This window comes from Babylonia areolata, chromosome 14, assembly GCF_041734735.1.
Source record: "Babylonia areolata isolate BAREFJ2019XMU chromosome 14, ASM4173473v1, whole genome shotgun sequence".
Lineage (NCBI taxonomy): Eukaryota > Metazoa > Mollusca > Gastropoda > Neogastropoda > Buccinidae > Babylonia > Babylonia areolata.
The window spans coordinates 16,221,056-16,231,023 of record NC_134889.1 but is presented as its reverse complement, the minus strand read 5'-3'; positions in this window follow the sequence as shown (position 1 = coordinate 16,231,023).

The following is a 9,968-nucleotide window of genomic DNA, read 5'->3' as shown; positions in this document are numbered from 1 at the left end:
TCAGTCCCAGTTGCTGAAAAAAAAGGCTTTGATTTTTTCCAGTCAATATTTCAACTTTGTTTGGCTTCTGTTGATCTTCTTCTTCTTCTTCTTCTTCTTCTTTTTCTTCTCCTTCTCCTTCTTCTTCTTTTTACCACCACCACCACTACTATTACTACTGCTATTTCTTAGTCAATCAATTTTCAGAACATAAGTAAAGTCAAAGCACATTTTCAGGCAACTGATAATTCAAACAATATCCAAACCAAATCGTCAAAATGACCAGTTCTAGCATCTTATGTTTAAAGTTAAAGGGTCCTATCATATAAAACAGCTTGTGTTTAGTGCAAAATAAGTATTGCTTTCTGACAAATACATTGGACTCGTCCACAGGTTATAACCGTCGTTATCATTTACATAATCCTGATACAGTCGTTATCTTGTGTAAACGTGGCCGTGTGAATCTGGCTCTAACAATTCATGTTCTCCATACTTCTTCTTCTTCTTCTTCCTGCAGTGTCCATCAGCCGTTAGTCCGGCTATTATTGACATGTGGGGAGGTGCGCAGCGTCGAGAGGGAGAGAGAAGAAAGGAGGGCAAAAAGAATTTTGGCCCTAACAGTTAAGGCGCAACTGCATGCGGAGCTGCACTCAGGCCTTCAGGCCCAAGGCCCTGTAGCAACTTAAGTGAAGCTGCAGGCCCGCAAATCGCCGTGCCACCGGAAAAACAAACAAACAAAAACAAACAAAAACAAAAACAAACAAAACAACAACAACAACAACCAAACCAAACCAAACCAAAACAAAACAAAAAAACAAACCAAACCAAAACAAAGCAAAACAAAAAAACAACAAACCCAAGTCGTTCTCTTGTGTAAACGTGGCCGTGTGAATCTGGCTCTGACAATTCATGTTCTCCATACTTCAAAGTGCTATGAAATTATACAAATCAAGTATGAACTAAAATCAATATGAACAACAGCAGTTTCAACTATTTAGAATACTAGAATGAAGAATTCGCTGTGATACACAAATCATGTTTCCTCTTCCTCTGATCCTGGTTGGGGTTCGGGCACCAGTAGCAAACAGGTGCGTCACGAAAGGCGCGACTCTTGGTGACCCGGGTGACGACCGATCCGGTACGGTGTTGGTGGTAGCTGTCATCACCATGTGGTGTGTCTAGGGCGGGGAAGCTTGGTGGAGCCCATCCCTCCCCGAGCTTGACCCCAGCCGAGACGCTCCTCCTTGGTGGCTCGCCCCAGGTCGTGAACACTTCACGTGGCTGAAGAAGAAGAAGAGTTGGGAAGATAACACCCAGGAGTGGATAAGCCTGTCTTTCGCCGAGTCACAGAGAGCAGCCCACGACCGAGACAGACGGCGGAAGATTGTTAGAGAGCCATCAGTGGTGCCTCCACAACCCCACCTGGGGTTACGAGATCAATGATGATGATGATGATGATGATATTGATGATGATGATGAAGAATACACAGAGTCATCATGTTCTTTTTTGTTTAGATTTTTTGTTGTTGCCTGTGTCTGTTGTCACGCTGTTGACTCAGCTTCAGAGAAGTGTGCCCTAACTGATAGTGGGTCAACCAACGAGTCAACACCCTACACCAACAGCCAGAGAAACCTCGGACCCTCCCAGTTCACGGGGCCAGACACATTGCCACAGTTTCGGTTTCAGTTCCAGTTTTTCCAGGAGGCACCACCGCGTTGCGGACAAGTCCACATAAGCTACACCCCATTTGCCCGATGCCTGATCAACAGCATAGCCCAACGTACTTAGGCCTTGAACACATGCATAAATATATAAATATTTGTGTACCTATCAGAGTGGATTTCTTTGACAAAATTTTGCCATAGGAAAACACTTTTGTTGCTATGGGTTCCTTTTCAACGTGCCAAGTGCACGTTACATGCGGAACCTCGGTTCACCGTCTCATTCGAATGACAAGACGCTCGGTTCAGTTTTTCCAGTCAAACTTGGGAGAGAGGGCGAGATCGGGAATCGATTCCAAACTCCCATGGACACTGTTTTGGCAGATATGCGTCTTCACCAATCTGCCAGCATCTCTCCCTACCACAGACACTGTCATTTCTTTGACAGTAAAGAAAGAACCAAGGACAAGCCGAACTCCACACCTCCATCCTTTATTCAACAAATGAACAAATGGTGACTGCTGGACCTTTTAAAACGAAGTTAAAATGGTAAAAAATGGTTTAAAATCAAAGGTACCTTACGACGAAGATAAAAACGACGTTTCGAGTCATAAACTCTTTGTCCCCCTCTCTCCTCCTTCCCATCCACCCTCCTCTCCTTGCGCCCCACCCTCATCTTCCTCCCACCACCCCCTCCCTTCTCCTCCAACAACACAGTGAGCAGAGCAGAAGTTTCCAGCCATTGAGATGTACTCACCTCTTCAATACAGGCTGCTGAGACCTGCCAACACTTCTTCACCTCTTCACTTGACAAAGAGTTTATGACTCGAAACGTCGTTTTTATCTTCATCTTAAGGTACCTTTGATTTTAAACCTTTTTTTAATTTTATTTTTACCATGTTAACTTTATTCAACAGCACTGCCCAGTGTTTCCCTGTGTAATGTGTAATATTTCATGTCGTCATTTATCTCTTTCAAAAGCAGTATTATATGGTACACCCCATCATTCATTTTGGTTGTATATAAAAAAAAGAAATTGTGTACTAATTTATCATTAGCACATGATATTACGTTTGAAAGAGTTTAGTGTTGATATAAACCGTATACCTAGTTTTTGCACAGGCGGCTGGTCAAACTAAGTCTAATTACCTCCAATAATATTTTCTGGTAAAAGGCAATACTCCTTAATATGTGGTTTTCGAATGGTTTTCCTCAGTGGTTTTCGAAATCTGAAGTTTTCAATACACGCCAATTCATGTGGTGTAATGTGCGGTGTGGGAAGCAAAGACTTTTCATCATCTGCCGTTCAAATGTGGAACTCTTTGCCTCACCACGTCCGTCACAGCTCCTCATTGCTTTCCTTTAAATATAACGTCAAGACATTCCTCTTCCAGCAGCCTTTCAAGTAGACCCTCTCTCATACATGAAAGTAGTTGGTTGATTGTGTAGGTATATTTGTAAAGCTATATTGTGTGTGGATAGATGGATGGATGTATAGATGTATGTTTGTATTGTATTGTACCTACGAGTTTGTGAGCGCATATAATTATATGTTTATTGTGCATGATTGTGAGTTGAGGACTGAGTGTGTTTCGTATGCGTGTGTGTGTGTGTGTGTGTGTGTGTGTGTGTGTGTGTGTGTGTGTGGATTGTAAAGCGCTTTATGCAATAAGGAAAGCGCTTATAAATGTCCAGTTATTATTATGATAATTATTATGATTCTTATTATTATTATCATTATGATCAAACTAGGCTTACTTAGCCTCGGCTGACTGCAGGACTGCAGCTGAGCGACTGTTGTCCGACCTGTGTCTGCTGAGGACTGAGGTGTCGTTTTGTGTGCCTCCAATCCTGTCACCTTGTTGTCAGGGAACGGGGTTACACTCAGCGTCTGTCCGCGTCCAAACAACTGCGTGCTTGTATCTTGTGAAGTCCGACATTGTCTTTACACACTGATCGTTCAGACTGCTTGACATCTATTTTAGCCCGTCATCACCAGGGAAAATCTTCACTGGTTGCTAGCAATAGCCTTGAAACACGCGACGCTAAGTCAGTGACCGCTGTTTTACAGTCAGGGGTTTAACATATACACACATATTTGATTCCAGCACCTGATCTGCAAATTTACCAGTAGGATAGGGGATAGGAATAGGATAGGGATAGGAAGCTGAAATAAAATAGGATAGGGATAATATAGGGATAGGAATAGGATAGGGATAGGAAGCTAAAGTAAGATATATTTTTTTAAAGAGCGGCCTGATCCACATCTGTCTTGATTACGAGCTTAAGAAAAACAAGAGCGAGGCATGAAAAAGAAGAAGAAGATTGATTGATTGATTGAATCTTTAATGGGTAAAGAATTAGGCACAGTAAAGGCCTTTTTACAATTCTGCCCATTTAACGACATAAAAAATAAAGAACGAACGACACAAAACATAAAAATAAAGAAATAAACTGAAATAAAATAAAATAATAAGAACGACGAATAAGAATAGGAACTTGAATAGTCTATTAAAGGTAACAAAGCGATGAAAAACTGGAACAATTGGTACATTACATGTACATAGGTACTTACACACACACACACACACACACACACACACACACACACACACGCGCGCGCGCGCGCGCGCGCGCGCGCGCGCGCACACACACACACACACAAAATTATAAAACAAGCAACAAAGACATACGTACACATTCACGCCCACACACTCAAACACACACACGCACTTACTGTTCACACATACACATACATTCAATTTTTCATTCATCATGGCATGGCAGCTAGTGGACTGAGTACAAGGAAGCATTTGCAAAAGACCGCGAGTAGGTTAATCAAAGAAGAAGAAGAAGAAGAAGAAGAAGAAAATGAAAGTCTGTCATCTCGAAACGAACAGCAATAGAGATCATGTTTTGCTCCTTTGGAAACAGTCCCTCCACGCAAAAGCTACCAGAACAAACACACAGGAGCCAACACAAGTCTTTCACTGGGCATGTTGTTGGCTGGACTGCAGTAGCCACCTTAGACTTGAATGGAGTTCCCTGTTTAGAAGCAACGACATTGTACCAGAGACTGACAGTGGCACGCTGCACTCCACCTCACATACATTCTGGCAACAACAACAGATTGGATCATACCAAAGTCCTCAACCAGATGTTTGAGAGTTCATAAATTATGGGTTTTCATCCTTTCCTTGTTAGTTTGCTTTTTTTCTGTCCGTTGAAGAAGGGAAGTACTATACACGCCCATACAAAACCGACATGAACTGCTCTGAAAAGGACAGGTTAATGTGAGGCACCTGACGCTAATGCTAAAGGATCTTTTCATCCGATAGCTATTTCTATCGGCTGCTGGGATTGCTTCTCTGTTTACTGAGACAACGAAACGTTGTGTCATTTGAAGCTACAGCCAGTAGATTCTACTCCAGAGGGACAATAGACAAAACTGCAACGGCTTCCGATAAAACTATTTTGTCCATGCCATTGCTTTCTGTTTTCAGGAAATCGTATCATACCCTGCCAGAGTCTGGGGTTGGAGTAATGCAGCGAAAATACTCTCCACGGTCAAAAAGAAACTTTTTCATTTTTCAGCTGGAAAATTCACCACGCTATGAACAGTGAGGACAGCAACGTCAGATGTCTACTGAGTTGAGGGAGATCTTGTGTCCTCGAAGATATATACAGTAGCATGAAAAAGATAAATGAATACCTGCTTTTTTCGGTTCCATCCATCTCTGGTGACAAACAACAACAACAACAACAACAAAACAACAACAAAACAAACAAAAAAAACAACAACAAACAAACAAACAAACAAAAAAACAGAGAACAGATGACCTTTTACTGACACCGGTTGGGATTGTAGGTCATCTTTCAGGTACACACTGCTGTCCTGCCTTTGTGCCACATATCCATCCTTCTCTTCAACTGCTCTCTTGTTTTTCTGCTCTTTCCTCCTTTCTCTGTCTTCTCCTCCTTCACGTTTTACTGAACCATTCATCTTAGTTTTCTAAGGTTTTGTCCATCATATTATTCAGTTTGCAATCTGCGATATGCTTGCAATATAGCTTAGCGATTTGGTTGTGTGACTGAAAAGGTCACATTATGGACTACCTGCTACCCTCGTTCGCCCTCTCTCTCTCAACACACACACACGCACACACACGCACACACACGCACACACACACACACACACACACACACACACACACATACGCACACACACGCACACACACACACATGTATGTAATACACACACACACACACACACACACACACACACACATATATATATATATATATATATATATATATATATATATATATATATATATATATATATCCCCATACACCATGCTCATCACGTGTTTACTGGTTGTAGTTTGTGTAATGGTGCTGGTGGAAGACTGACCACCTTATCGTTACAAAACTCAACATCCAGAAGCGACCCAAAAGGCGCCCACAACAGAAGAAGTCTCCTAAATGGCTTAACCTAACTAAGCTATTAATACCCAGACCAGGCAGTCATTGTGAACACTCTGGAACTATCGCTGAACAACCAGGATGTGAATATCAGGTGGACGACTTTCTAAAAGGAAATATAGAGCACCAATTATTCTGGGGTCTGCCGGCATGAAACATAATCATTTTGTTTTTAAAAAAACTATGATGATCTCCGATGTCAACAAAACTGAAACACTGTCTACAAAAATCCTGTTTCAGTGAAGACGTAAAATTGAATTGAAGACGCAAAACAGTCAGTTGAGGAGAAGTAGAAAGAACGAAAGACGCCTGGTTTGGTAACAAGGCCGATGAGATCCAATGCTACAGTGAGAGGATTAACCTGAAGAAATTATATAATGCATTGAAAAAGGCACATGGACCTACGCAGTCAGGCTCGTCCCTTCTGCTAAGCTGGGATAGAAACACGCTGCTCACTGGCGGTGAAAGAAACAAGTAATGCTGGACGACTCACATTACAGCAACGTCCTTCAGCACCCTTCATGATTATATCAGTGATGAAGCCATAGATCGGTACCCTCAAGTGCCTACCAAGGGAGTGCTGGATGACCCAACAATCCTGTTCGAAACCTGGGAAACAATAAGACTGTCACACAGCTGTAAAGCTCTTGGTTCAGTCTCCATTTCATTTGAAGTATACTATGTAGGTTGCACACCTTTGATTTGAAAACCATGAGCTGTTATGGCAAAAGGAAACGAACCCCTATGACTTCAAAGAAGCGTCCATCGCTTATACAAACAGAAAGGCAAAATCGCCAGGATTGTGACAACTTCTGAGGCATAACCTCCCTTTCCACTGCAGGCATAATACTCACCATGACATTGTTCGACCGTCTCCAAACACGCCTAAATTGGGGTGTTTTCCCGGCAGCGAGTGTGGCATCTGAAAGACAGAGGGACCATTGATAAGATTTTCGCTACGAGGCGGCTGCAAGATAAATGTCAGGAGCAGAAATCCGATACGTTCTCCATCTATGTCGATCCGACAAAGAAAGCCTTTGATACTGCCAGTAGAGGAGTTGTGTGAAAGACCATGGCCAAATACAGATGCCCCATGAAGTTCATCGCCCTAGTGGTGCAGTTCTATGGCGCCATGAAGCTAATCAGCGGTACTGATTTCCAACGCCTGCACAAAAAACAGGCCTGGCCGTAAGCAACAGTAATGGGAGTACCGCGCCAGCCAGGTCCAGCAAAACCCTGCGCTTAGATCAACACCACAGACCACGTTCAGAGACTTAGTGATTTTGTTCACCTGCCATGACAGAGCGTTGTCCCAAAACATTTACCTCTGATGATGAAATGAGTTAGAATTAACACAGCACGTGCAATCTTCGGCAGAGTACACGCAAACGTCTGGAACAGAAGAGGCGTCCAACTACAGACGAAGCTGAAGGCGTAAAGAGCTGAATGGACTTCAGCAGCTTGGGACTCTTGCTCCAATACCTCGCCGAACATTGCGATAACTTACAGAATGACTGAAATGACAACTAAAGAGTGAGAATTACATACGTTATTGCTAGATATCCAACGCACACACACACACACACACACACACACACACACACACACACACACACACACACACACACACACACACTAATGATAATCATAATAATCATAATAATAAATCCAACCACAGATGTTTTCGTTTTCCATAAAGTAGTGGTAGAATGGGGAAAAAAGTAGTCGTTTGTTTAACTTTTCAAACGAATTTGCGCTTTGGGAAAGGTGGCGGTTTAACAAAAAAAAATCTCTCATCAATGCTCATGTAATGTAAGTCCTTTTGTTCCTCGATTAGGGAGGGTGGTATTTACAGCAAACGACAGCTGTTTGGCACTGTGTAGTACTCATCAGGCTAACCACCCACTCCTGAGTCCTGACCGGACACCCATTCCATTCAACAATGGAAAAATGAAACAAACAAAAACAACTATGACTTTTGATATCTGAAATTAGAAGACATTTCTGCTCTGACAACTGCCAGAACAAATCGTTACACCCTGTTTATTGAAAAGTGGACGAAAACATGTTTCTACGTTTTTTTCCCCAAGTTGTGGTCTTGATATGTGATGTTCTCACCATTATCAATTATTGCATTAAACTTGATAAAGAATGTATATAAAATATTCTTTTTCTTTAGAATAGAAACTTTTTATCAATGTCATAATGATGTCATGTTGTGACCTCGAGATTATCAAACGTGTGGTTATGAATTTCATCAGGATTATGCTGTGCCCAATCAGAATATCGAGCCTGATTACTAGTTTGCCAAATAACGGTCTTGACCTTTTACCCGTTACCCTGTCTACTATTTCAGCACATACAGCAGGTTTGCTTGGTTTGGCTACTCTACCACTCATAGAAGCCAAGCAAATACAAAAGTTGAAGTTAAACACACACACACACACACACACACACACACACACACACACACAGAGAGAGAGAGAGAGAGAGAGAGAGAGATAGAGAGAGAGAGAGAGATGAACACTTACTTGTACAAGCACACACACATACGCCCATATCCCCCACCCCCAACCCCACACACATATATACAAAGATATATATATATATATATATATATATATATATATATATACACACACACACACACACACCCGCACGTTCCAATATCCCGTTGCTCCCACAGTGTAGGCATGCATACACTCACATACCTCATCCTCTACCCCCCACCCCCCAACCCCCCTCCCCGGCGCGCACTGTTCGTCCGTCAGCAAGATGAGGACCATTTTAGTCATCCTGAGGCTGGGGTTGTTGGGGTCGGTGTGTGCGCAGATGGCTGGTTAGTCCAATCTGCGCCCTGAAGGTTCTCTGGCAGTGTGGACAGGGGATGGTGCCCTGAAGGTTCTCTGGCAGTGTGGACAGGGGATGGTGCCCTGAAGGTTCTCTGGCAGTGTGGACAGGGGATGGTGCCCTGAAGGTTCTCTGGCAGTGTGGACAGGGGATGGTGCCCTGAAGGTTCTCTGCCAGTGTGGACAGGGGATGGTGCCCTGAAGGTTCTCTGGCAGTGTGGACAGGGGATGGTGCCCTGAAGGTTCTGTGGCAGTGTGAACAGGGGATGGTGCCCTGAAGGTTCTCTGGCAGTGTGGACAGGGGATGGTGGCGGCAGCTGGGGGTTCCAAGGCTCGGGCTTTCCGCGTCTGCTTAGCAACAGATGTCCTGGTGGCTTAACAGGTCAAGACACCTGTGAAGATGACAGAAAGCCATGCGGACCTGTCCACAGCTGCATGCTCACATGTGTCTGGGTTGATGTTGAAGGCCTTCAGGGATGACTTCAGCGTGACCTTGAAACGATTTTTCTGGCTTCTATGGGAGCTCTGCCCTGTTGTACCTCGCCATAGAAGAGTTTCTTTGGCAGCCGATGGTCTGACATTCTAGCTACATGTCCTACCCAGCGAAGCTGTGACTGCATAAGGATGGTGTGAAGTAATTTGGCAGAGAAAGCATCCAGATCTCAGCTACAAGGCACAGATGCTAAAAAGACAAGTAAAAGCTGTGATTAGAAACTGTTGTTTTATTTTTTTAACCAGGGAGAAAAACTGCAGCCGTACCTTACGTACTGTTCCAAAACGTCATGGAACCTCCACTGGCTCGCTGCTGACGATATCATTCGGCAGCCGGATGTCCTACCTAGTCAGTTGAAACTCGTTTTAAATCTGTAATGAGGTACGATTTGTACCTTTCTTTCCGCCGAAGAGAAGAAAACGACGGTATCTGCCATAGGTGTCAACTTTTTTTTTCATTCCACGTTCTGTGCTTTGAACCTCAGATCTGGAAGATTTCTC